The sequence below is a fragment of the Mesocricetus auratus genome, unplaced genomic scaffold (assembly GCF_017639785.1).
Source record: "Mesocricetus auratus isolate SY011 unplaced genomic scaffold, BCM_Maur_2.0 Super-Scaffold_100026, whole genome shotgun sequence".
NCBI lineage: Eukaryota > Metazoa > Chordata > Mammalia > Rodentia > Cricetidae > Mesocricetus > Mesocricetus auratus.
The window spans coordinates 27,063,710-27,090,150 of record NW_024429207.1 but is presented as its reverse complement, the minus strand read 5'-3'; the positions used below and the strand labels follow the sequence as shown (position 1 = coordinate 27,090,150).

At 42.0% G+C, this 26,441-nt stretch overlaps 1 long non-coding RNA gene across 1 annotated transcript; it reads right to left on the bottom strand.

The window, feature by feature from the left end:
* Positions 1-1,000: 1,000 nt before the first annotated feature.
* Positions 1,001-5,019, bottom strand: LOC121134150. Its single transcript, XR_005871184.1, has 3 exons — positions 4,635-5,019; positions 2,355-2,514; positions 1,001-1,810 (listed from the first exon to the last, which is right to left on the bottom strand). It is a non-coding gene; the product is annotated as an uncharacterized LOC121134150 (long non-coding RNA).
* Positions 5,020-26,441: the final 21,422 nt, after the last annotated feature.

Here is a 26,441-nt window from a genome sequence, read left to right as displayed (position 1 = left end):
AGAGGAGCTCAGAGATGGACCTCTCTGAACAATAGTTGCAGAGTTCACTAGATGTGATTTTTCTTGCTCATCAAAGGAAAGTGTAGTGTGGCAAAATATTTCGGATGAGCTACTAATGCATTTAGCTCAAGTAAAAATAACTTGGCTAAGGGTAGTTTCAACCATATGGCTTCATCTTCTACCAGTATCTACAGAAGTTTCTGGACTATTACAGCAGCTATAGCCCCGAGCTTACAGACGCACATAGAGGTTTCCTGTCGTCTCTTAATGGTTCCAGATGGTTACTTCAGCCAAAACATGAACTCTTCACGGGACTGTGCCTGGGGAAGGGGTCAGAAAAGTGGCTGGAAAGTGAGACAGAGAAAGAAGTGAGCGAAATAAAGTGTTGTTCTTGTGACCTTTTCGTTTCGTCTAGGGAGGAATTCTTTTCTAGAATTTTCCAGAACCAACTCAGTGTGGGAGACGCCTTCTGGCAGCAGCCCAGCCACAACGGCTCCTACTGCCCACTCTTCCTCTTCCTCACTCCTCCTCTTCCCCACTCCTCCTCTTCCTCACTTCTCCTCTTCCCCACTCCTCCTCTTCTCCACTCCTTTCCCTCCTCTTAGTCTGTCCTTTACTAATATGGGAACCCAACGTTATTTTGCCTTTCAAGGTGGCTGAAGGCCCCTCTCTCCCAGAAGTCCTCCAAGCCCTCAGTTTCTGACAGGGACTCCTGAAGAGCCACTGAGCTCTCAGTCTCTTCCATGTGAAAAAGGCCATTGTTGGAATACTTCTAACTTCTTTGTTAAGATATGTCCCTTTTATGGGTTCTGTTCCTCTAGAAAGACCTGACTAATGGAGAAGTCAAAGGGAAACAAGAAAACAGCAATATCCAGTTTATCCATAGAGTTGGAGCTGATATTTAGCAAGGCATACCACATCATATTAGCATATATTTTTATACTAAGCAGAGTAATTCTTTAACATTTATTGAAGACTTTCAGAATTAATTTTAGTGTAATACGGACTATTAGGTTTCTCGTGCCATGTTCCTGTGTGGTTCCACCCAAATAGTTGGCTGTGCAGCTGTCAATCACAGCATTTATCCCATTTCACTGTAGAGGCAGGGGGAGTGAGTTCCACAGGGCAAGGAGTTATTCACCCAACCAAGTTTTTTATTATTCTTGTTGCATAAAAGAAAGTCCAGCAATAATTTCTGATCAAATTAATGGATTAATGGGGCAGATTTTACATTCTAGATGAGTTAATTTAGCCCCATGAGGAGAGATGGAACTTTGAAGGTCATTTGTTTCCAGAAAAAGACCTATAACTTGGGTCTTCTGGCCTGTTGTTTGAGTTTCATTTTCCTATTTTCATATCCCACTGATCCAAAATAAATATATCCAGAGAAAACTATGTGTGGACACAGCAGTCAGACCTCTCACTGGAGTAGCATTTCCAGCTGCCTCCTTAAGGTCTGAACTAAGGTTTCTCTTTAATACTTTTATAATGACTTGTAGCCTTAAATCCCCCTGAGTCCTAGGACAGTGATAAAGAGTGAGAACGGCTTTGGCATGTCCATGTTGTTTCCTGCTGGCAGAATACCTGTTTTATGGGAGCACAGCTGATTCACACTTTTAACTCGCCATTGTAACAGTCACAAAGTCAATAAAACATAGGGTGATGGCTGGAGTCACACTACCAGGTTGAAATCTCAGCTCTGTCTGCAAAAAGCTGTGCTGTCCTTGGGAAGGTTGTTAACACTTCTTTCTGCCTCAATCTGCCCTTCCTCTTCTCTTCTTCCTCCTCCTCTTGCTTCTTCTCTCTGTCTCTACAAAGATGCACAATAACTAATGAGACTTCGAGGATTAGTCTACCTTGTGTGTGAAAAGTATTAGAACAATACATGACATGTAAGGAAAAAATGCTGAAGCAATGTTAACTAAGGGATGATATATTTCATTTTATTTATCTGGGAATTTATTAATATTTTCAATACTTAATTGATGTGAGTAGACTTATACTACACAATATTAACAGGGCACCATTTGGTGCTTCTGCCTGTACACATTTGTTATATTGATATATGTAAATGTCATGTAATATTTAAACCAGGTTACATGTACATCCACACACCTTGAAGCATCTCTTGCTTATGCTGCAATTACCAGCACCTCTTAATTCCAAGCATCCGAATAGCACACTGTCTGATTGCTGCCTCATTGCAACCCTATGTAATGCACAATGGAACTCTTTCTCTTGTCTGACTCCAGTTTAGTTCCCATTGACAGAATGAGACGAGTTTCACTATGAGGAAAAAAAACCCTCAAAAAACAGAAATCCAAAATGTTATATTTTCAAAATATCTTATTTACCAAGATGAGTAAATGTTCTTTTTCAATCTTATCACATTCTAGAGGCAGTTAAGTCCTTGATAGCACACACGTAGATGGTTTTCTTCCACTGTTTCATGGTCCTTCTTTCAGTTCTGTGGCTCCAACAGTCCAACAATTCCAGGGCCTGAGATGGTTCCTTCTGTGGGCATAAATAAGCTGAGTGGTTAGGAAATTTCTAATAGGCCAGGATCTGTGCATTTGGAGGCATGTCTAGAAGGGGACTTACTCCTTCACCCAGAAATAAGGAGCGAGCAGTTCTAGAGCAAGATTCAGAATGGAAATGGAGTGTCTGGTCACTCCTCTGCAGCACAGTGCTGAGTTCCTCAGAGAAGCTTGTCTTGGCACTTACCTTGACCACACTCAAGAGATAAAGGCCAGTGAGCCAGGGTACAAGTTTTGTAGAGACCTCTTAAGATTTTGACACATCACCCAACTGAATATTTGTCCATATTCACTTTTGAAACACAAAAAATTCATGCTCACAGCTTTCATAGTTACAAGCCACATAATTAGTCACATGCATATGGCCATTTCAGAGCAGAGTATTGTTGCCTCAAACCCCAAGTCCAAACCACAGAGAGAGGTTTGCTTCATCATGGTTTTTCTCACATTTGACATATACTATATACAGCTAGTATTCCTTTGATATTAGCTTCTTTTGCTAAAATCATTGAATTTGTGATTCATTCATTTGACCCACACAAGCTTTTCTTATTTCATTCAGTATCAAGCCACATGCACAAGAATTTTATCCATCAGTTACACAGGAAATTGTCAACAGACAGGTATGTTTTTACATGGAACCCAACAGACTCAAATCAAATATTGAATACACTCATTTCTCAAGGTGACTATGTTTTCTCTTTCTGAATGCTACTCAGCTTCTAAGTTATTTGATTATCCTCTTTTTCCTGCCTTTCTCTGACTCCCAATATAGTAGTACTTTTAAGACTCAATTTTATTGGGTATTTTATGCAAAGCCAACTGCTTCGCTTAAAGTGCACTTTGATGCATTTTGACAAATGCGCATACAGTAAGGTCATGAAAGGACACTTACATAACACACGAAATATTTTCTGGCCTTCTTGCAAGTGTTTTCAGGTATTCGTGCAGCCCAGTTCACTCTGATTCCTAGCAACACCTAGCCCCTGTATCAAATTCTGGCCAGCAAGAATTAGATTTGCATTTCCTAAAATTTTATAGAAACAGACAAATAGTGTTTATAATTTTGCATTTTCCCTTCTATGACTGTCTTCCTTTATTAACACAGTGCTTTTGACATGAGTCACACTCTTCATACGTGCCTTCCTATGTATGAATAAATTATCTTGTTTATTTATTCAGTGCCAATGAACATTTATGCAGTTTCTACCTTAATGTTATATAAAAAGCACTGAAGTACTTGAGGGAACAAACATTTTCATTTGTCTTGGGGAAATCCCAAGAGTATAATGGGTAGGTCATGTGTTTGTATGTTCCATGTCTCAGGAAACCACTGGACAAAGGGATAGTGTGCTTGATGACATCACTCACAGCATAATAAAGTACTACGTACACTAGCCTTTGTTCAATAATTTGAGCTATGAGTTTATAAGTTTCCAATGGTTATGAAATAGAATAATGTTATGACTTACAACTATAGTATTCTCATTTGGTTCTCTTTCATGCTTTCTTCATCTTCCCTATGATTCCTTGTTTTTATATGAGTGATTTCTTCTTTACCTCACTGGACACATGTTTAGTAATGACTTTCTTAGAGTGATTTTAATTGTATGTACTTGTGCGTGCCTGTGTATAGGCATGTTCACTAGTGTGTATAGGCATGTTCACATGTATGCAGGTACTAGTGTGTATAGCCATGTTCACATGCATGCAGGTGCTAGTGGAGAATAGAAGAGGACATCATATGCTCTGGAGCTGATACAGGTGGTTGTGAGCTGCCTGGTGTTGGGAACCGAACTCAGGTTCCCTGCAAGAGCAGCACACTGTCTCAACCACAGTGCCAACCTTCTGGTCTCATATCTGCTAATTCTAATGTGTGGATTTATCTCAAAATTATCTTTTCTGTGAGAGTGGGTTCACTTTCTTGGTTTGTTTAGATGAGGCAATTGTGAAGTACATTAAACATGACTATTAAGAGATGGTAACTCTGGGCTGTTTTCTTTCTCTTGGAGATTATTTGTGCTTTGTTTCATCAAAATGCTAACGCAATTAGATTCAGACTTCCACTTGCTCATTCCCACAGGCAGGTGCACTTACCACAGGAATCCAGTTTGTGGCCTTTCGTGGGGCTGCTCCAGTTAGTTTTCCACGTGTCCCTCAGGTGCTCTCTGGAGTGCAGAACAGGTTTGGATTCAAGATTAAAGGTCCCCCCTTAAGCCTTCTTATTTTCAGGGTTACCTCTTGGCTTTGGGGGCTGGAACTGTTTCATTTTCTTTCTTTCTTTTTTGTTCTTTATCATAGAAAGAAAGCTGCCTTCACTCTGTGCACAGTGGCCTCGGGTAGAGGCTGTTTGTGTTTTATGCGATGTGTTGTTCTTGGTTGTTAAAGGGAGAGGCAGCTAATGGAGGACTTATGTCATACACAAACACAGTGCTCTTACTCATCTTTATTCTGTGAAGATGCACATCTCTTAAAGCTGCTCTTCTTCATTTTTTTCAGTTTTATCTGCCACATTCAACTGACTTGTAGTGTTTTTGAAAATAAGAAACAGTCCTATTTGGACTATACAAGCTTTTAAAATAATCTTGTGTTTTTCCTCCTGTAACCTAGCCACGAAGCCACCACTTGAAGATGAATGTAAAGGCAGTTGAGCCCGTGGCTATAGAAACAAGGCAAGCCGAGCACTTAACACCACAAAACATTGCTTCATTTCAGCAGAACATGATAACCTTGAAGGTATTCATGTTCTGGTGACTGACTTGGGGCATTGGTCATGGAAAGCAGGCACTGTCCCACTGGTATCCATCTGCTGACCCCATACAATAGGTTTTAAAAGAATTGGGCTTGGGGCTCAAATATCAGCAAATGAAGTCAAGGTAATGACATTAGCAATAATTTTACTTATTAATGAGAAGTAACCAAAATTATAAGATAATTATTCTGCAACTGCAATAGGAAAAGTCTTCACAAGATAATGACTGAGTACCAAATAAAGGCAGTAGGGATCTTCCATTTTAGACAAGTAGGGCAGATGACAGATAATGACATAAGGTAGAGATAGAATTGAAACTCCAAGTCATTCTATGATGGTTAGTATCTTCTTTCCCATAGGAGATCCATGTCAAGATCCTGTGGTTGCCTAAAACTATAAATGGTACTAAATTTATCCTGCATTTTCTTATATATGCATATGGTAAAGGTTAATTTATAAATTAAAGTAAGAGATGACCAACAAAAGTAATAATGCAATAGAAAAATTGTAGCTATAATAACCTATTGTTATTATATCAAGGTTGTATGAAGGATGGGCGCTTGTTCAGGCAATACTTCGCTGTATTGGCTCCGTCTCTTTTTGGATGGCATAATGCATACACAAGCAACAAAGCTTTTTGCACACAGCACTGGGTGGGTCTAACTATTGATCTGATAAATACAATGGTTGTGATGTGCAGAGTCCACGGCTAAGGTGTCCATCATGGACATGCAGGATGAAGCTGTGATGTATATCCCAGTTGGAATGGAATGAATACTGGTTAATTTTCTCAATTTGATGCAAACATAGACCTCTCTGGGGATAGGAAAGTTCAACTGAGGAATTGCCTCCATCAAATCAACTCTATGGGACACTTTCTTGATTAATTCCTGATGTGAAAGGGCCTAACTCTCTCTGGGCACTGCTATCCTTGAGCAGGTAGACCTGGGTGATTTAAGTAATTAGGCTGAGCAAGTCAGTAAGCAGTGGTCACCCATGGCCTCTGCTTTCATTCCTGCCTTCATGTACCTACCTTGAGTTCCTGTCCTGGCTTCCCTCAGTGATGGACTGTGATTGGGGCGTGTTCACCAAATGAATGCTTTCCTTCAACAGTTGCCTTTTGCTCATGACATTTATCACAGGAATAGAAATCAAACTGGGACATTCAGGACAGCAGAAACTTTATCACAACATTTAGAATCCTGTGCAGTTAAAACTAGGGAGTTAACTTCTCACCGGACTTTTATTTTAAGTATTTTCAACCACCACTGGCAGTGATGGTACTTGAAATTGTACAAAGGGAAACTGCACATAAGTGGGAAACTACTCTCTCTAATAGGGAAAGGTTGGATGTGGATACCAGAATGGCACCATTCAAACGTGACTTTGGCTATTGAAGTATTGAATATAGATGATGATGATGATATTGGTGATGATTGTGTCCATCCATGCATGCTCATTTGCATATACATGCATATTTCAGCTCCAGGATATGGCCCTCCTCTTACAGTATCAGGACTCTCTGAGCCACAAGCTTTTCCTCTTTCCAATATACCCAATGACTTGCATTCATAAACCACTAGATCACCATTCTCAGGCTCACACGTTCAACAAACTTAAACTCAATCTACTTTTGCTGGTTTTGTCTACTTAAATGATTTGAAAGATTCTTTTCCATTTTATGTCTTGACTTCTTGATTCCCAGTCATGTGGTTCATTTCAAACATTATTATAGAGTGTGTCAAATCTTTAAAACTTATATAAGTAACATACATAGAAACTCTATCACTGCTAATGCCTCGGAAAGCTTTTCCCTGTAAATGACTATGTCAACTACGTTGCATGGGTCCCCAGTACATCTCTTCAGTGTGGCCCTCTCTTGTCCAAGAGGAGGTGACATTGTTCTAATTTTTGTGTTTGTCATATCTTCCTATTTATTAGAGTTTTATCTTCTGGATATTTCTTTCTTAAAAATAGATTTATGCTACCTTTATTTATGAGTGTGTGTGGGTGCATCTATGTGTATGACATGTGTACAGTGCCTGAAGAAGCCAAAAGAGGGCATAGCATCCCTTGGGGCTAGAGTCACAGGCTGTTGGGAATTGAACCCTGGCTCTCTGTAGGAACAGCAACTTCTCATAGCAGCTGAGCCATCTCTCCAGTCCCTCTTGCAGACATTCTTATTTGTGTATCTTACTGCTGCTCTAAGCTTATAAACCTTCACTCTCCCTTAACCTCCAGACTGCATCTGAGTGTTTATACCATTCAAATTCTGATTGGTTTAGTCACAAAGCAGCCTATGGTCCATTCCCTTCCTGGTGTTCCTGCAGGGACTTTCTGACCTCAGTCCTTGAGGGCTCCCTGCCCTTATTTTATGACTGTCCCGCTAGCTCTTATAACTTAATTTCACCTGTTTCTCTTCATCTATGTTTTGCCTTGGGGCTTTTTACCTTTCTTTCATTCTGTATGTCCTATTTTTCCTGCTTCTTCTGAGTCTAGCTGGCTGGCCCAGGTGTTTTCTACTCTTTCTCCCACATTCTCTTCTCACCCCTTTCTAGCCTAGATTCCTCTTCCTACTTATTCTCTCTGCCTGCCAGCCCCACCTATCCCTCTATTGCCTAGCTATTGGCCATTCAGCTGTTTTCTAGACTATTAGGTGCCTTAGGCATGCCAGCCAGGCAACATATCTTTACATCTTCAAACAATTGCAGCATAAACAAATGTAACACATATCTACATAGTTAAACAAATGCAGCACATGGTTACATAAAGCAATATACCACAACACACTGTTCTGAAGAGCCTCTCACATAGACTTTAATGTATTGTGTTAACAGGGTTAGTTTATATGTCTGCACCCTCTTGTAGACATCATCTAGCTAGTGAAAGTCATTTTATTTTTATATTTGACACTAGTATGGTGCCTGACTCCTGCTGTTTTCTTCCAAGATGAAAGCATGGCAGTTCAGTTACAGAGGGGGCATTTGGGGGTAGTTCATAAGATGCTAGGGAGTGTCTCAAAAGTATCTTTCATGTTCCCATCCCCTATCCTCTCTTTTCTCTACCAGTAAAGTCTCTTTGAGTTAGAGAAATAGCTATGACCCTAAGGCACAAGAGACTTACTATAAATGCAAGCAGTATTTGAAATTCTGAACACACTGTATCCTGGAATGTATTCCTTTCCTTGTTAGTGGCAAAGGTTCCCTAGAACTCAGTAGCTGTCTTGGTCCCTTAGCCCTCCATGGCCCCATAGGACTGACTTTCTTATCCATAGTCCCAGACAATTTTGCATGTTCGTGTTTGCAGAGCTGGAACTTAATGTCCTTGCATCCCAGAGGTGTCTTCCCTTTGGATAAGGAACATACCTCGTTTCTGACCATGTGAGGCTGATGGAGACAATTGGAACTTTCAACATCTCAGAAATATCTATGGTATGTTAGAGGGTCCCTCCTCCCCCGGTCCCTTCCTTCTGCACTTCCCTGGGGTATCTGAGCAGTTTTTCTTGGTGGTTCCTTGGTCCCCTGGCTTGATATCCAGCTTCTGTGTAGGTCCTGAGAACAGCTGCCATGCCTAGGCTGCTCACCCCTCCCCAGCGTCTCTCTGTCCCCAGTGATGCACTTAAGGTTTCCCCATCTACTTGTGCTAAGAATAATTAAATAAACCCAAGGGGAAGTACAAATTCTCAAAGCCTGGGGTGGGGTGCAGTGGGGGTGGGGAGTAAGCAGAAAGAGAAAAGGAAAGGCTCTTTTACTGAGTTTAAATCCCTTCTGTACCAGGAGGCCAATGTTCTAGAACTCAAGGAAGAAAGCTACTTTGTTACAGAGGAGTTTGAGCTGGGTCTTGCTGCCGTGGTTGTTGCTGGCAAGTTCCACCATGCAAATGTTTCTCCTACTTTGTATCAAGCAAGGGTACAGTTTACTAAGTTGTTCTAGAATGGTGGAAGGTACGGAGGAAGATTTATCTGGAATTTCAGGACTCCTAGCCCTGTGTTTCAGGTTCCAAATGGGGTAGCAGTGCCCCTGCCTTGGTTAGAAACTTTCAATGCACCCCAAATAGGCAAGCCAGCTGCATCTCACACCACATGGGTGACTGATAATGCAACTGTCCCAACTGAACAGCAGGCTCAGAGAGAAGGACAGAGGGATGCTGAACACATGGCATCTGCCTTGGAGAGCAGAACACCAGCCTGTGTAGATGCTCCTCAGGGCTCAAGTGCATGAGTGCATGCTGACAAAAGCCACAGAGACTACCAGAGAGTTTGACTACTAAGCGCAGAAGCCAGCTTGGCAGCCAGCCTCTTGCTTCCTTTCTGGGCACGGGGTGCTTTGGCTGTTTGGAAATCACAAAGGTTAACTGTGACGTAAGTCGGGGTCCCAGTGCCCTTGCCATGTGCAGCATGAGCTCACATGAAGTCATGAGCTTTCTAGAGCACAACTTCAAGTTGAAATTACCAATATCCATATTAGAGGTTTGCCATTTTATGTTAATGAGAAAAACACACAAACACTTGATAAGAACCCAGGTTTCTTTGTACACTGCAAATATGTATTACTCTCATTGGTTAATAAAGAGCTGACTGGCCTATAGCTGGGCAGGAGAGAGACTGGACACTAAAGCCAGACTAGGAGGACACTGGGAAGAAGAAAGGTTGAGACTGAGGAGTTGCAAGATAGATGCAGAAGAAGCAGGACATGTAGAAAATGAGGTAACAAGCCATGAACCATGTGGTAAAACTTAGACAAGAAATATGGGTTAATTTAAGTTGTAAGAGCCAGTTAGCAACAAGCCTGAGCTATTTATAATTAATAACAAGACTCTGTGTGGTTATTTGAAAGTGGGCTGGTGGGACAGAGTTGATTGGTGGTCTGATGAAACTCTACCTACAGAAATCTTAGTAGAAATCTTAGGTCTACCCCGAAGGATAGCCAGTGATCTTGTTTGACTCATGTACTTAATGGCTTAGTAATCATTTGTTTTAAAAATTAAATGGCAATTTGCAAACACAGGGAAAGTGCACATCGAAGAGGCAGCAATAGAGCGAGGCCTTTGCTCATTGTCCATTGTCTTTCATGACTAGCATCCACTGACCTGAGCCTGAGCCTAGCCAGGAATTGAATTGGCTTGCTGCCATCCCGGATTTATCATGACCTACCAAGCCCCTACTGGGCTCCTCACACATCCTGTGAACAGTCCAGGAGTGATAATGGGGCCATGCCACCTATCTGTTTAACAAAGGCCATGGCTGCAAGGCACAGCCAGGATTTATAGCTGGTTAAGCCACAGATTTACCTCACTTTGTCCTGACCACCATGGTGAACTTAATAAAGCATGTATGAAAGCCCTTTCTCTTTGTTCAAAACTGAAGAGTCTGTGCTGTAGGATACAGACTAGCCTGTAAACTTCCCTGGAAGTGATGAAGCATTTGATAAAAGAAGAAAGAGAATGGAAAGGAAACAGAAAAAGAAAGGGAGGGAGGAACTAAGGAACGAATGAACTTGGGGGGCTTACGTCAGGATAGTACCCAATGCGCTCAGATGAAGAAATGTCTTGCATTGGTGGCAGAGGAGATAACCAGGGCTGGGCAAGCAAGAAAATGCCCTTGCCAGCCTAGTGTCATGGTGATTCTGCTCTGGAAGGAACGTGCCACCCGTTGAAGGGCTGGTGACATGCCTGCTGGGACTGAGTGAGTTTGAGCCACAGCCCAGGTACTCCAGAAGTCTGTGCCCTGGTGTAGGAGCTGAGCTCAAGAAAGACACATGAAAAATTAATTCTGTGATTTACCTTGGGGAAGGGCCCCAGAGATGGACTGTGTGCTTGGAGACAAGGAGGGCGGTGCAGATGAAAACTGGGACGCTTATGTATTCCAGGGTTGTCATGGGCTAAGGCAGAGCTCTGAGGACACAGGGCAGCAGGGAGCTTCCAAGGCTATTATTTACATCTGCTATTCCAATTGCCCGAGACTCAGCAGCTGGAGGAGAGATGCAAGACTTATTGCTTCTGTTTTTTAGATTGGAGAAACAAGTTGGAGGCATTATGAAAATCACAGAGTGTTACAAATGGAAGGGATCTTGGTTACATATGTTTCACAAGGGAGTTTACCACAGCTCAACGTACACGGAGACCCATACATATTTAAGTTCTAAATGCAGACAGAAATAGTGAGCAAACAGACAGGAAAAAAAACAGCAGAGCGATGTAAACAAGTCCAGAGCCTCTTAAAAATCCACAGCAAGGGAGTTTTAAGACTCCTAACACCAAAACAAAGGGAGACAAATGACCTTCAAGGTCGCCTGACCCAGACCTCTCGTTTTATGGATCAGGAAATGAAGGTCTCTATTATATTTAAAAGCTTTTCATCAATGCAATGCATTTCTTACTTTCTGTAGCTGAGCATGGAATTATTTCCACTTTAATGTTTCGGATTGATTTTTTTTTCAGATGGGCTTTTATCACAGCACTGCTGACCTCTCCGAAAGCAATTTTACATTAGAGTGGTGCAGAACGCCTCTCGAAAAACTTAACCTTCGGGGAGCCATAACTTCACACAGTCACAGAGCTGTCCCTGTCCCTCGCTGGGGAGCACCATTCCAACTAACACAACTCCCTCCCTTCCCCCACTCAAAATATGTCTTTAACCCGTTCGTCTCTTCATCAAGCTGCCTGGAGTTTTCCTAGTCCTTATTTTTGTTCAGTTGCTGGTCCCAGTACAGAGTAGGGAGAGTCAGAAAAGCACAAGAATTTGATGTTGACTAATCCCCGAGACCTGCCCAAGAAATAAACCAAGCTGGTCAGCGGGTCACATGACACCTCAGCGAGGCAATCCGAAGAAGATTCCTCCTACTTGGCCCTTGGTCCCAGTCAACTTTCTATGGCAATCACTACATCTGAAGTTGCTGAGGCTAAAGGAAGGCAATAACATTGGCTGGCGCCCTGCTCCAAGCAGCTTTCCTCCAGAAAGCTCAGCCCAAGAACTCCTAACAGTGAGTCTCCTTCCAATAGGGTAGCAGCTTCATCTGGGACATAGACACTTGGCAGCAGCTCGCCCTGCGGCAGTGGAGTTAGCACTCATTGTCTCCCATTTTGTGACTTTTTTAGTCAGCTTTGTCTGTGTCCGGAGCCACCCACCCTGCTCAGAATACAGTTTATAAACCCTGGAAGATGTTCCTGAAGGGCCGAGCAGTGTGTTACCTTCAATGGTCACCTGGCTCATCCATGTACTTTGGATCCTCTGCCTCCAACTCCTTTGTTTTCCTTGTCCCTTGTTGTTTAGGGTTCCCCTAGAGAATTAAAAGCTCAAAAGCTTACGATTCTGGCCCAGACTCCCACTGGAGTACAGAGGGAACATGTGATTTGTTCCAGCCAACCAGAATACTGTGTACTCCTGAGCAGTGACCGGCCGGCCAAGAACATTCACATGTTTCGAACTGAGCCAATTGGGGAACAATAAAAACCCACACGAGGCCCTCGTAGTGAACAGTATGCTTGCTTACTGCACAGAGGACCCCAACCTAGACAATGTGACAATAGAACTTAAATGTTGGTCTTACGTTCTTCAGGAGAAAGAGATCCCAGAAGCAGGGGAAGCAAGGTCCAGGATTCCAATAATGTGACCAATCTTCCCCACCTCTTCTGACTGAACTGAGGTAGAAACCCTAGCCTTGACACATAACTCATTTGTAACCTGTAGCATCTTGGTTGACATACAGAATTCCTATTGCCTTGCATTTTAAAAATTTTTAATTTAATTTTGTTTTTGTTTTTTCTAGACAGGGTTTCTCTGTGGCTTTGGAGGCTGTCCTGGAACTAGCTCTTGTAGACAAGGCTGGTTTCGAACTCACAGAGATCCACCCGCCTCTGCCTCCCAAGGGCTGAGATTAAAGGCGTGTGCTACCAACACCCGCACACTTTATAATTTTTATAATTCCTCTCTTAGTTTGTCATGGTTAGGCTCTTTCATAAGACTTGTTTTTGTTGTTGTTTTGCTTTTTGTTGTGTTTGTTCTTGTTTATTTTTTACTAAATGTTGCGTATTTTCGAAAAAGTGTTTATAAGGTTTAAGCAAAAATATTAAGTCAAGCTGATTACTTGCCAACACAACTTAGGGGGGAAGAGAAAACATGACAATTTGTTTTACATTTATCTTAAGGCTTCTCCTAGATTCTGAATCTACCCTACCCAGAGGTAGCCATGAGCTGGACTTTTGTCTTAGAGTTACGCTACAAACATTTCTGCTATAAACATTTGGGATATGTGTCTTCATGCATGTGTAGGCTTAATACCTGGGGGGAGAGCTTGTCTGCCCTGGCTTCACTAAATTTCTTGTAAAAGTAGTGTATTTCCCCCATAGTTTCTTTGAAACTAGATATTACCAAGTTTTCCTGTTTGTCAGTAATGGTGGCTGTGCATTCATCTACTTCAAGCAGTTTCAACTTAATTTTTTCTGATTTACGATATCAAAATCATAACCCTATCTATACCACAAGAATTTGATCAATGCTACCTCTGAAGGTAAAATTGAACTACATATTAATCATTCTTTAATTTTTAAGTGAATACACAGCAGATTTATTGAAGTAATTAATCAATGAGAACTCAACAATAAAATGGATAAAGCAATGTATGTAGTGAATAAAGGGGGAAAATGCTTAAGTGAGGTTAATTTCTCTAGCAGACTTGGCAGGCTTCCCACAGTAAACAAAGTGCTTGAGGGTTTCTCCACTATCCTACAGAAGTCCTCAAATGTCTACAAAAAGGAAAAAAAGACTTTGCTTTCCCATCTGACAGAAATCTTTCTATAGACTGTGTTTACCCATACTGGGGTAAGAATTATCCTGATCACTAGGATGTCAACGAAAAGCACCTAAGGGGAAGGATTTTGTCTTGTTTTGTTTTTTCCCAGGGGTCACATCATACCCATTCTGGGTTTGGTCTCTATTGAAGCAGCTCGTGCTTGCCCATGAAGCAGCCCACAGAGACCCTGACGAAACCCAGCAGCTGCTCGTACAAGGCTTGATGAAAGAAGTCCCTGCTGAGGAAGGTCACTCACTGTGTTCTTACAAAACTCCATCAACTTACAAAACTTTAAAGAGTTTCTGCTTTGATTATAAAAAGCCCCAGAAATTAGTCTTGATCACAAAAAGCTGGTTTCATGAGGGAATGGACTTGGTTCATTTACATGGTTGCACACAAATGTTAATATTAAAAAGCCACTGTTGATACTGTTAGCAAAGTGAGAGCCCTGTGACTCTAAGCAAACTTCGTGTGTGTGTGTGTGCGTGTGTGTGTGTGTGTGTGTGTGTGTGTGTGTGTGTGTGGTCATACATTCACATGTGCATATATTCATATGTGTGCACACACATGTGGTGGAGAAAGTCAACCTCCAGTGTTGTTTCTCAGAAGTCATCCATCTTGACTTTTGAGACAGAGTCTCTCACTAACATGGATCTTGCCAAACAGTCCAGGCTGTCTGATGAGCCTCAGAGATCCAACTGTCACTGGAACCATGAGTGGGCACTACCACATCCAGAGTTTTATGTGGGTTCTTAAACTTACAAAGCAAGCACATTGCCTACTACCCTACCTATCTCCCAAACCCAGAAAAGTAGCTTCTGCTTGGAGAAACCAAATGTTTTCTACTGTTTCAGAAATGGGATTTCCTTTATTTTAGTTTTCTCTACTAAGCTGGGGCTTGAAAAGCAAACTCAAGATAATCTATGCCTACCATTTGTGCCACAAAGTCTGTATATGTATGCAAACTTCTGTCTTCTCTGTCAAGACTCCTGGAACCTGCAGACAGCCTTCCTCCCCATCTGTAAGGGTCAGCAGCTTTAAGACAAGGTGCCATGGCCTTGAATGGCTTTGGGTTTAAGAACCCTGACTAAGGATGTTGAGCAAATGAAGAATGGACAGATATACAGATATGGAAGAGCCCGGATGCGGTGTCGTTGCAGCCACTACCTCATGCAGAGGAAGCACACAGCAAAAGGGACAAATCTTGGCCACTTTAAATGCTACCCTGCTTTTGAACAACGTGACCCAAATAACTCAGCAGTTATATTGCTCATGTGTCCGGTAACTATATATGAGATGGTAAGGTTGGTCAAGGGAGAAGCCTGTGTACTTTTGTCCAGTGGCTCTACCTGTTTATACCAGTGACTTCCTCCATTCTGGGGGGGAAGGGCATTTCTCTAACTACCTGAAGTCCCAGTGGTTCCAGCCCTCCAATTTAGACAGGATTTAATATGCCACATGGATTGCCAGCACATGTGTGTTGACGTTAGTCCCTTAAAATGAGAGCAGATATAATTTGGAATTAACTGGGACCTGCCTCCTGGGAGCTTGGACCCACAGTAATGATAGCACAGATGTGGCCCAGTTAAGTCAGCACAACCTAGAAATTCAAAAGGCTCCAAATCAGATGGGTTTCTCTGGCTAATATTGCAAGAATGATCCTTGATGAGCTCCAACCTCTTAACTTGCCAAAACATTCCATGTTCTCTTGGTCAAAGAGGCTGTCCTTGTCATCATCTCCCCTCTTGTCATTCATTCTTCAGTATGGAGTACTGCGGTGAACTGTCCTTGGCAGAAGCAGGAAGGTCATTCCTGAACATGTAAGAAACAAGAAAGAGGAGACATAGGGAGAGACCTAGTGAGTGAGTGAAGTTCTGGGTGGGTGTATATCGTTTGATATGGGTACCAGTGCAGCACTGGAAAGGGGCAACTCACCGAGCTTCAGTGTGGCCCACATACATGAGTAGTTAGACATTCCCATCACCCACCCAGAGCTCCATAGCTCTGTGTTTATCACCTGCCCGCTGATTGTTTTGCTGGATGTAACATAAAAACAGTTAAACCAAAAGCAAATGTGGGAACATACTTTGGTCTCTTGGCTATATATCTAACCCTCATTTTACCCATTTCTTTCTTTATCATCTGTCTATGATCTATCTACCTATCATCTGTCTCTCATCTATCCATCCATCCATTAGCCAAATGTATCATTGGGTTTACCTGCCAAACACAGCCCCAAAACGGATGAAGCTACAATGCCTCCATCCACTTCCATGGTTTATCAAAAATTTCCCCAAAGCACCACAAATAACTCCCTGTCTCTACATGTCTTGTGTGTTAGGCCTCATGCTTAGAATTCCACACCCCTCCTTTGCCTTCATTTTTATCTTTTTGTTTTTATTTTAATGTCTCTTTCAGGGCCATTCTCTCCTTTGACCAATTCAAGTTTCCCATAGTTAGGCGTTTTAGGCCCATGGTTCAAGTCTCTGTTCAGGTGTCACTTGTTACACTCTGCATGACTCCAAGGATGGAGCCATGGCTCTGCATCCTCCTCTAACTGGAGAAGTGAGGGAATGAAGAAATGACACACAGAAAATCTAGGATTAGGTGGTGGGGGCTGTCTAATGGAGAAGACTCATCATAATGGATGCTCAGCATGTTTACTATAGACAGCTGAACATGTAAACAGTGTTACTACATACAGATGAGCAAAGAGTTGGGATTATGCAGCTGAAAAGGGAGGCATGTTTGGCTGATGTTTGTAGGAGCAATCTCTGTAACTAATATCCAGAGGGAGAAAGCTGTGGTGGACATTTCCTGTACGTGCAAGGTCTTCTCCTGGTCCTTGGGCAGATATACACAGCACGTAGATCTAAGGTACTGGACATGGCGGTGCCCAGGTCAGACAATACATATTCACTCAGAACTTCCCTCCTGTACTATAGCAAGGGGTCAGTAAACGTTTTTGCAAGCGGCTATATAATAAACATTTTAAAATTTGAGGATCATGAGGTCTTGTGGCAACTCTACAGACTGCATGATATGTATGTCAGTTTTCTAATGAAGCTGTATCTACACAAATAGTTGTGGCCTTTGGTTTACAGGTGCATGCTTTGAATCTTGGGATAATCTATATCCAGTCCAGATTTTTAAAAATAAGATATCCTGGAAGGAAAGACCAGATCAATATTCCAAGAAAAAGTTATCATTTTAGCAAAATGAAATTGAGTTCTAGTTTTGAGTCTATGCAATTGTGTTAGAGTTTCTATTGCTATGATGAAACATTATGACCTAAAGCAAGTTGGGGAGGAAAAGGCTTATTTGGCTTAGACTTCCATATCTCTGTTAGTCAATTGAGGGAACTCAAGCAGGGCAGGAACCTGGAGGTGAGAACTGATACAGAGGCTTTCGAGGGCTGCTGCTTACTGACTTGGTCTTCATGATTTGCTCAGCCTGCTTTCTTGTAGAACCTAGGATCGCCAACCAGTCAGGGCTGGCATCATGCACTCTGGGTTGGGCACTCCTCTGTTACTAATTAAGAAAATCCCCTACAGGCCTGTGGAGGCATTTTTTTTTTTAGTTGGTGGTCCCACCTTGTTGGGGAAGTCCTGTTATTTGCCTGTGCATTTGTCAATAAAGTACTGTCTGGCCAATAGAAAACCTAGATAGGAGGGACTAGGAGTCCAGGAGGATTCTGGGAAGGAGAAAGACAAGAGAGTCAACATGTAACACCATGGGGTAGGAAGCCTGGAACTATTCTCCGGTAAGAGACATACTTAGATTAACAATTATGGGGTAATTACTTAAGGCAGAGCTAGCCAGTAAGAGACAAGCAAGGCCAACAGCTTCATAATTAATATAGCCTCCTGTGTGTTTATTTGGGACTGATACGGCTCTGGAACCAGGCTGGCGGGAGAGCGGCTCTGGAACCAGGCTGGCGGGAGAGCGGCTCTGGAACCAGGCTGGCGGGAGAGCGGCTCTGGAACCAGGCTGGCGGAACGGCTCCTTCTCAAGGAAAAAGCGTCTCTTAACACCACCTCTCCTAGGACTTGAGCATGTGTCAAACTGACATAAAACTACCCAGCACAGTAATGTTGGATACTAAATGAACCATTGTCCTTTAAAAAGCTCTTGAATAAAGTCATCAAGACATTGTCATCTTTAGCAGAGTACTCACATTTCATTGCATTTTCAACCATCCGAGAATCCAAGCAGAGTTCTCTCCTGAAGTGACTTGTGCTTTGTTACTCCTTATTCACATGTACATTTTTTTTGGTTTTACGAGATCACATGTACATTTTAGAACAGAAAGAACAATGAAATTATTTGTTTAATTCTTAAACAAAACTGTTCGTTTTCATCTAACCAAAGTGCTGTGTTAACTTTCATGCTAAATGGCATCTTGATGCTTTCTCTGCCCTTAGTAGAATTTTGTGTTAATGCCAACTTCTCACCCAACATGGAAAAATATGTGGTACAGAAAGGCCGAAGACAGTAGTTCTCAACCTGTGGGTTGAACAGTGAAATACATCCTGCAAATCAGATATTTACATTACAATTTGTAACAGTAGAAAAGTTACAGTTATGAAGTACCAGCACATAACTGTTGGGGGTCACCACAACATATGGAACGGTATTAAAGGGTCACAGCATTAGGAAGGTTGAGAGCTGGTGGTATAGGAGGTAAGTGACTACTCTGTTGTTAGCTTGTTAATTGGCTTGAAGAGATCTGCCTTTTTAAAGTGGCAAAATAGACACTTGTTAACTTTGAAAAGTATAGCCACCATCTGAGACATAAAAAATAGCAAAGAAATGACCAAGTATTCTGGTAGCCAAGCATTACATTTTAAACAAATCAACTAATAGTGTACTAAGAACGTCATACTGTAACGAACTGATTGTTTGATTGGGCTGAAACAGGCAAACTGAAGAACACAATCACCTTTAGTATAAACCACTGCCATACTCTTCTAGTTTTCATGATCCAAAACTTACTTTAGTAAGTAAACCAGAAAAATTTCAGAAGGTTAGGCCCATAAATCTCTTAATTAAGAATACGAAATTCAAAGTGCAGGTCTTTATTTCCTTTTAAACCGAAGTGACACACATTGTCCACTTTTGTTACACTTGGCGTCAGAATGTATGGCCACCTTAACTATTATACGTTGTTCTTTCGTCTCTTCAACTTAGCTTCTGACCTTGCACCTTCTACGTGTTTTTATTGTTGCTTTTGTTGGCTTTAAAACTAGCATATATAAAATAATAGAGGGAAATTCTTTATTTTAGGAAAGTTGTGAAAATATTAGATTTAAAAGATTCAAGCAAATGCCAATAAGCCAATTAGAACAGAGCTTACACATTTTGGCAGACTATACCAGGATCTGGCATATTCAATAGATTAGTATGTGCATATGGACACATATGGATATGTCAGCTCATGTGCCCAGAAGCTGGGTCTTCTCCCAGTGAGAAGCACGGAGAATTTTCATCTTAGACTTCACAATGTCAGCTCTGGGACAGAGTAATATAGAAAACAGGAATGAACCCATTGACACCTTGAAGAGGAAACCCACAAAACAAACAGAAGAAATTCTAAGACACATTGTTCGGCTCTGTCTCCTAAGGACACGGTTGTGTTCCATCGCTGTGTGAAGAAATCTCTAAGTCTCCTTGAAGTCACCACCCTTCCGTCATGGACTCTCCCGTGGTTGCGGTCACCAGCAGGCAATAATGGCAACACTGTATGGATGTGAACACACCATCAGATAGAGAGAGTCAGCTAGGAAGAGGAAGCAGACGTAAAACGAAGGGCTGGACTGGGAGTGGCCAGAGGGGGTGGGAGGGAGGGATGACAAGAGCAGCTTGATTGACTCTGAGAACACAGTGCTGTGGGAAGGAAGATGGCCTATGGGGCCTGGGAGAGCAACTGGCTATGGAAGGCAAGCCATCTGGAAACTCCAAGAGAGCCTCCAAAGGTGTCAAACATAATTTCCCCAAAGCTACATAAAAGCCATGTCTGTTACACAAACATGAAATAAGCATCTGTTAAAAAGATTCACGTAACTCATTAATGGAGGAACCAGCTAGATGGCAAGGCTAAGTCTCTCGTTTAAGAATTTGGTGGATTGCTTCTCTATTCAAAATGATCAGTGAACTAATTTTGGTTTTGGTTTTGTGCTTGGGTTGGTTGGTTTTGTTATTATTGGTTTTTTTGTTTGTTTGTTTTCTTCCTTGCATCTGATGGCAAGGGAGAATGAAATGTATAACAAATCCCTTGCATACTTATCAAGCCTTATCCCAGGTACAGAGTTCTGTTAACCCTGTAACTCCCTCCAAAACATAATCTTCATCTTACAGGAAAAGGAAAAAAGCATAATGAAGAAAGAAGGGACACAGGGTAGAACTCAGAGAGCTGACATCATTGTGGCAATGAATGAGGAAACCAGGAGATGAATGGGTACCCAAACCACAAAAAGCATTATATAGCCCCAGGCACATGCACATGGTAAATCACAACTTTCCTGTCTGCTTATCCTACAATAGGAGAAAATCATTGCTTAGACTTCGAGTGGTGGTGAGAGCAGAAGGAGAGAGAGAAATATCGTCTACAGAACTGGGAAGCAAAACAAGACACCTTTAAAATAGCTCCATTATCTGCAAAGTACAAATGAGAAATTAGAACAAATCTGTAGGTGACTCAGGCACTCGGAGTAATGCTGGGAATGTGGAAGACACTGCTTGCATCTGCTGGAAGGAGATCAGCATGAACCCAGGGTGTTCAAGATGAGAGACAGGATGAGGAGAACTCTCACAGGGACCAATCACCTGCTCTGAGTCTCTGCTGTCTTCTCACACACTTGTATATCCATCCTTGAGAAAACCCATATGGAATTTCCTGTTATGATGCTGTTCTGAAAAGATTTAGGAACTGCACTTTGTATGAAAACAAAAGCATATGGGATAGAATTCTCTCGTCAAAGATTTTGTAAGCATACAAGGTCGTTATGATTAACAGCTCTTTCTACTGAATGATCTGAAGCTTAAGGCAGGTCCACAATGGTAGTTCTAATGCCAAGTCCACACGTGGAAAGTCTAAATCTTTTGTCTTTCTAGCCCATTCATCATTATTTACAACCTCTGTGCTGTATGTAACCAGGATGTCCCAAACTAATGTGTTGAAGGCTTGACCCCCAGTGCAGTAGTGTCCCGGAAACATTGGGAGATGAGTGGATCTCCAGGTTCTGATCTCATCAATGAATTTATCTACTTATAGACTCGCAGTTTGGTTTACATGAGTGAACTTCCTCTCTTCACTTCCTGGCTGCCAGGAGATCAGTACCCCCTTTCTGCCATGTCCAGTGATAAACTGTCATACCACAGGAATAAAAGCAACTGGGCCAAATGACCATGAACTTAATCTTTGCAAACAATGAGGCCAAATGAAAATTTCTCTATTAGAAATTGTGTCAGACATTTTGTGGCAGCAAACCAAAACTGAACATTGATTATAGTACATACTCAGCAGGTGAATTCATTGTTTGTGTATTCAGGTCCCTCAGGCTCAAGATGTTCTCTTTCACTGATGGGAATGGTCAGAATGCATTTTTAATATCTGTGGAATTTCTGATGATTAGTATATTTGGGGATCATTGTATATCCTGGGGATGCTGAGAATAGAATTGAGTCTATGGGTTAATCTACTTGTCTCACAAGATATACTGCAGAAGACTGTATGGGGTCCCATTTCAGAGGGAGTTATACAGTAGGTTGTAGGATTAACAAACAGAGGAGGTTTTTCAAATTCTTTAAATGAGTGTAGATAAAATTTAAAATATGATCCAAAGAGCTAATACTTCTCTCTCTCTCTCTCTCTCTCTCTCTCTCTCTCTCTCTCTCTCTCTCTCTCTCTCTCTCTCTCTCTCTCTCTGTGTGTGTGTGTGCATCACCCCCACATTGACTTTAGGGTAACCATGATTAAAAAAGTCCAGGCATCTGTGGTCCTCTCAGCTGGGGTGGAGATGTTTAGGGTGTTTCCAGGGCATCTGTCTCTCACAAGCTCAGGACAAGGGACATCCCCAGTCTGTCAGTCATGTTACATATCAGATTAACAGCATCTCACAAAGTGTCTGAGATTCTTTATGAGAAAGAGTTAAGTTTTTAATGAAAATAAATTTTGATTAGCCACACTCGTTGCCTTTTGTATCACCCTGTGATTCAACACTATATGACCTTTCACTGAATGTTCTGAATGGAAAGTTGGGAGAAGCCACAGAGCTGATTAAGTATGAGCTGTAGTAAGAATGTTACCTCTAATTAAGAAACAAAGACAGGATTAGAGAGATGGCTCAGTGGTTTTGAGAACTGGCTGCTCTTCTGGGGACCTGGGTTCTATTCCCAGAACCCAAAGGCAATACACTAATGTCTGTCACTATAGTTCCAGGGGATCTGATGCCCTCTTCTGGCCTCCCTGGGTACACATGAAGTGCACAGACATTGGCTCCAGCAAAACACCCCAACACATTAAATTTTAAGGAAAAGAAAAAATGAAAGGAGACTTGAATTGTGACACCACCACACATACACAAAAGAAGAAGAGATAAGTTCAGGATTAAGTTTCTGAAACCTTTATGGACTAGTTTGGATAAAAGAACTTTGTGGATATAATTGAGCTAAGACTCTTTTAATGAGCTAATCCTGGGTTATCTGGATGGGCTTTGACGCAAAAAGCAAGTGCATTTGGAGGAAAGTGAGGAGTCTATTTAAAGTATCCCAGAGGTGCCACATAGTAGAACTGGCCCTGAAGGTGCAGGTGTGGGACATGAAAGTCAGAGAACTGACCCCGTAGCAAAGACAGGGGAGAGATGTCGAGCTGACCAACCCTGAAAGTACCCAGGCCAAGAACCAGAGTCATGTGTTGGACACCCCAGCATCCACCCCATTTGTGATCTGCTGGAACATAGGGTAGGGAGCTGGTAACAGGGAGGTCTGGTCCTGTGGACACAGGGCTGCAGGATTTCCATGACACAGGGCAGCAATATGATGTCCAGGAAGATTTCTAGTGAGGGCCCAGTGTCAATAGTGCAGCAGAGACAGGGGCCTGAGCCAGACCAATGATTCTCTTCCATAAATGCCTACATGTAAAATTATATGCATAAAGGATTTACTGCATGACTCTCTGTGCCACACTGCAGCTTCCATGAGAAGATTTTCCCCTTCTTCCTTTTTTTCTCTTAAATTTCATTTTGTCTTATGGTGGCAGGGCAGAGATGGGTGGGATCAGGAGGCATGATGTGAAACACACAAAGGATAAATAAAGAGTAACCCAGAGACTAGAGGTGTCCAATATAACCTAATACACAACTGAGCCCAACTACAGCTAGAAATGGGGAAGGATTTCCCTTTAGGGTATCCAGAGGGAGTCTGGTTCCTGATCTGAGAGTTCTCATCTTCAAATCATGAGAGAATAAATTACCACTGTTTCAGCCATTCAGCTTGGAGTAATGTCTTATAATAGTCCTGTGAGGGTAGTGAACATACCAGTCCTACAAAGGAAGGGAATGGTCCCCCCACAGCATTGCAGCATGTGTGAGATAAGAAGGAACATGAAAGTCATAGGGAAGTGGGCAGAGGGTAGGGTGCATTCCAAAGACCAGGCTGGGCATGCCATCGGTGCATATTAGTTTACAGTCAGGAAATGGTGACGACAAAGGACAAAAACAGTGGAGGAAGGAAGAACAGACAGCTTCATAGACATCCAGTGGCTAATTGAAGATCCAGATCTGCCCTAGATTGTCACTTGGGAATGGATGACTTGTTAGAATACAAAAGGTTCTTTTGTCAGGAGCCCAGGACAGAGCTAGCTTCTGTTGCATCCCTCGTCTCAGTATCACGTGGACAGAGGGACGACATCCCTTGTGTTAAGCACTCGATACTTATTCCTTAGATGGCTGGCTATTTTTGTTGTTTTGTTTGGTTGGTTGGCTGTTTGGTTGGTTGGTTGCAAGAGCTGGATTCTGCCTGAGGGATAACTTCTAGAAAAGGAAAAGAGACTCGGGAGAAAGCTGCATTTCAGCTGTTTATCCAGCCTTCCTGTGTAGCATATGCAGGGGCTTCCCCCAAAGTCACATTAGAGGAATGGAAGCTCCATTCTCATCAGAGCCAGGGAAAGACAGAGGGACCCCAGAGAGGCTGTACTTCCAGTCTCATATTTCTATAATACGTGTTCAGCCTGTGTTTAGCAGAGGAAGGAACAAAGCGATTGCTGCCAATAATCATCTTGAACAGAATTCAATATTAATCTTTTTGAAGAAAACTTCTACTGACTAAAGTTTTTTTGTTTCATTTGCAACATTCAAATCAGCATGCAGGGAAAATTAAATTAAAATCTTGTCTAATTTTCAATTGTTTCTTGTTCTTCAGTTTAAGAGCAAATGACTTCTTGAGATACTAATGATTTCAAACCCAGATAAATCTGGATGTGGGGACACAACGTTTGTAATCTCAGATGTTGGGAGGTGGAAGCAGGAGAATGGGGGGTTCAAAGTCATCCTCAGTCCATGGTGAATCCAAAGACATCCTGAACTACTTGAAACCTATCGCATAAAAACTGAAAAGCAGAACCAGTGAGAAGGCTCATCATGGTAAAGGTGCTTGCTGCCAAGCTTGGCAACAAAAGAGTTCGATTCCCAGAACCCACATGGTGGAGAGAAAAAAGTGAATTCCCATAAGTAGTTTCTCAGCCTCCATCTGTACACTTTGGCAAGACTGAATTCCTCCCCACAAGGTAAATATAAGTAAAAACAAACAAAAAATAAAAACAGGAACCATCAAAGTTTGGACGTTGTTGTAAATCTGGGAACGTTTTGTTCAGAGCGTCAGTTGCCTGGGATTGCCAACATAATTGAGGCAAAAATGCCTGTCAGACATGTGCCACTGGAGGGTCTTAAAAACCTCATCAGGGAAGACCGGTCATGGCTCAGTGGTAGAGCACTTGCTTAGCATGCTCTGTCTCCAACACTGCAATAGCAAAAGAAAAACCTCTGCCTCAGAGTTTTGCTTCCTCCTGGGGGTTTAGAAGCACTCAAAGTTCACCAATTATAAGACAAGTACTTCTCAAATGTGCACCAACAATGCCAGTATTCTGTATGCTTCCGTCTTTTACCAGTGAACTCCCTCAGGTAACTAACTCTCCCATCTGAATGTTAGCCTGGAGGTAGGGCTAATAATAGCCTCCAGCAGTCTGCTCTGAGCCCGCACCTGGGTCTACTGACCACTAGCATCATGTGCAAAGAGCTCTATCTAACCTAAATTTTTTTTCATCTTTAAGGCACGATACACAGCCTATAGTTTCCGAAGTTGACAATGGTATAGCTTATTCTAACCTCTTTCCTAGCGAGCTGTGGGCATTATTGTCCACATTATGAGTCAGACTGGGAAACCTAACCAAGTAGGATTTTTCTATTAAAACTTTGACTTTACAAAGTTCTACAACACAATTGATGCATTTTAATTATTCGAAGAAAATGATTTTAAAATATTTATTTTTAGTTTATGTATGCATAGGGAGATGTGATATGTGCACAGGTGTGAGGTTGCCTGGGGGTGGCAGTGGGGGCTGAAAGAGGGCATCAGATGCCCTGGAACTGGAGTTCGAGGCATTTGTAAGCTGCCAGATGCAGGTGCTGGGGACTGAACTCGGGTCCTTTGCAAGAGCAGGAAGCACTTTAAACCCCTGAGCCATCTTATCTCCCAAGCCTTAGAAATATATTTTGAGATAGAATTTACTATTGTCTTTTCTATTGTCAAGGCAATAAAATTTTAAAATGATGGTCCCATATACTTGCAAGTATGGTCAGTATTGATGTCAGTGGGGAGAAAGGAGGAGGAGGAAGAGGAGAATAAGAAGAAATGAAGTTAAAATATGTACATGTTGCCGGGTTATGGGGAACACTGAAGAGGTGGATATCAGGTAGATATGATTCATGTATGTGTGGGATCCTCACAGAATAAAAAAGAACAATCAAAAACCAAGCATACAAGAACAATAACAAATGTAGAATGATCTGAATGGGACTGTTCATAAGGTAAGCACTGGCCACAGGATCCTAACCCTGGATGTCCCATCACTAGGTCCCCTTTACTAATATGTTTCTTTTACCCTAGGTGACTTTGTTGACATTTTGATATGTTTAAAGTTTTCATGATCTCTTAGCCCTGTTTGCATCTCTTTGCAAATATATCAACTTTCTTAGAAAAATGCTACTCTAGACTAGGTTCACTATTGTATTTAGTGAGTTTGCCATACACTGAGAGTTGTGTTCGGCCTTAAAAATGTGCTGTCAGCAGCAATGCACCCTCTCTGCT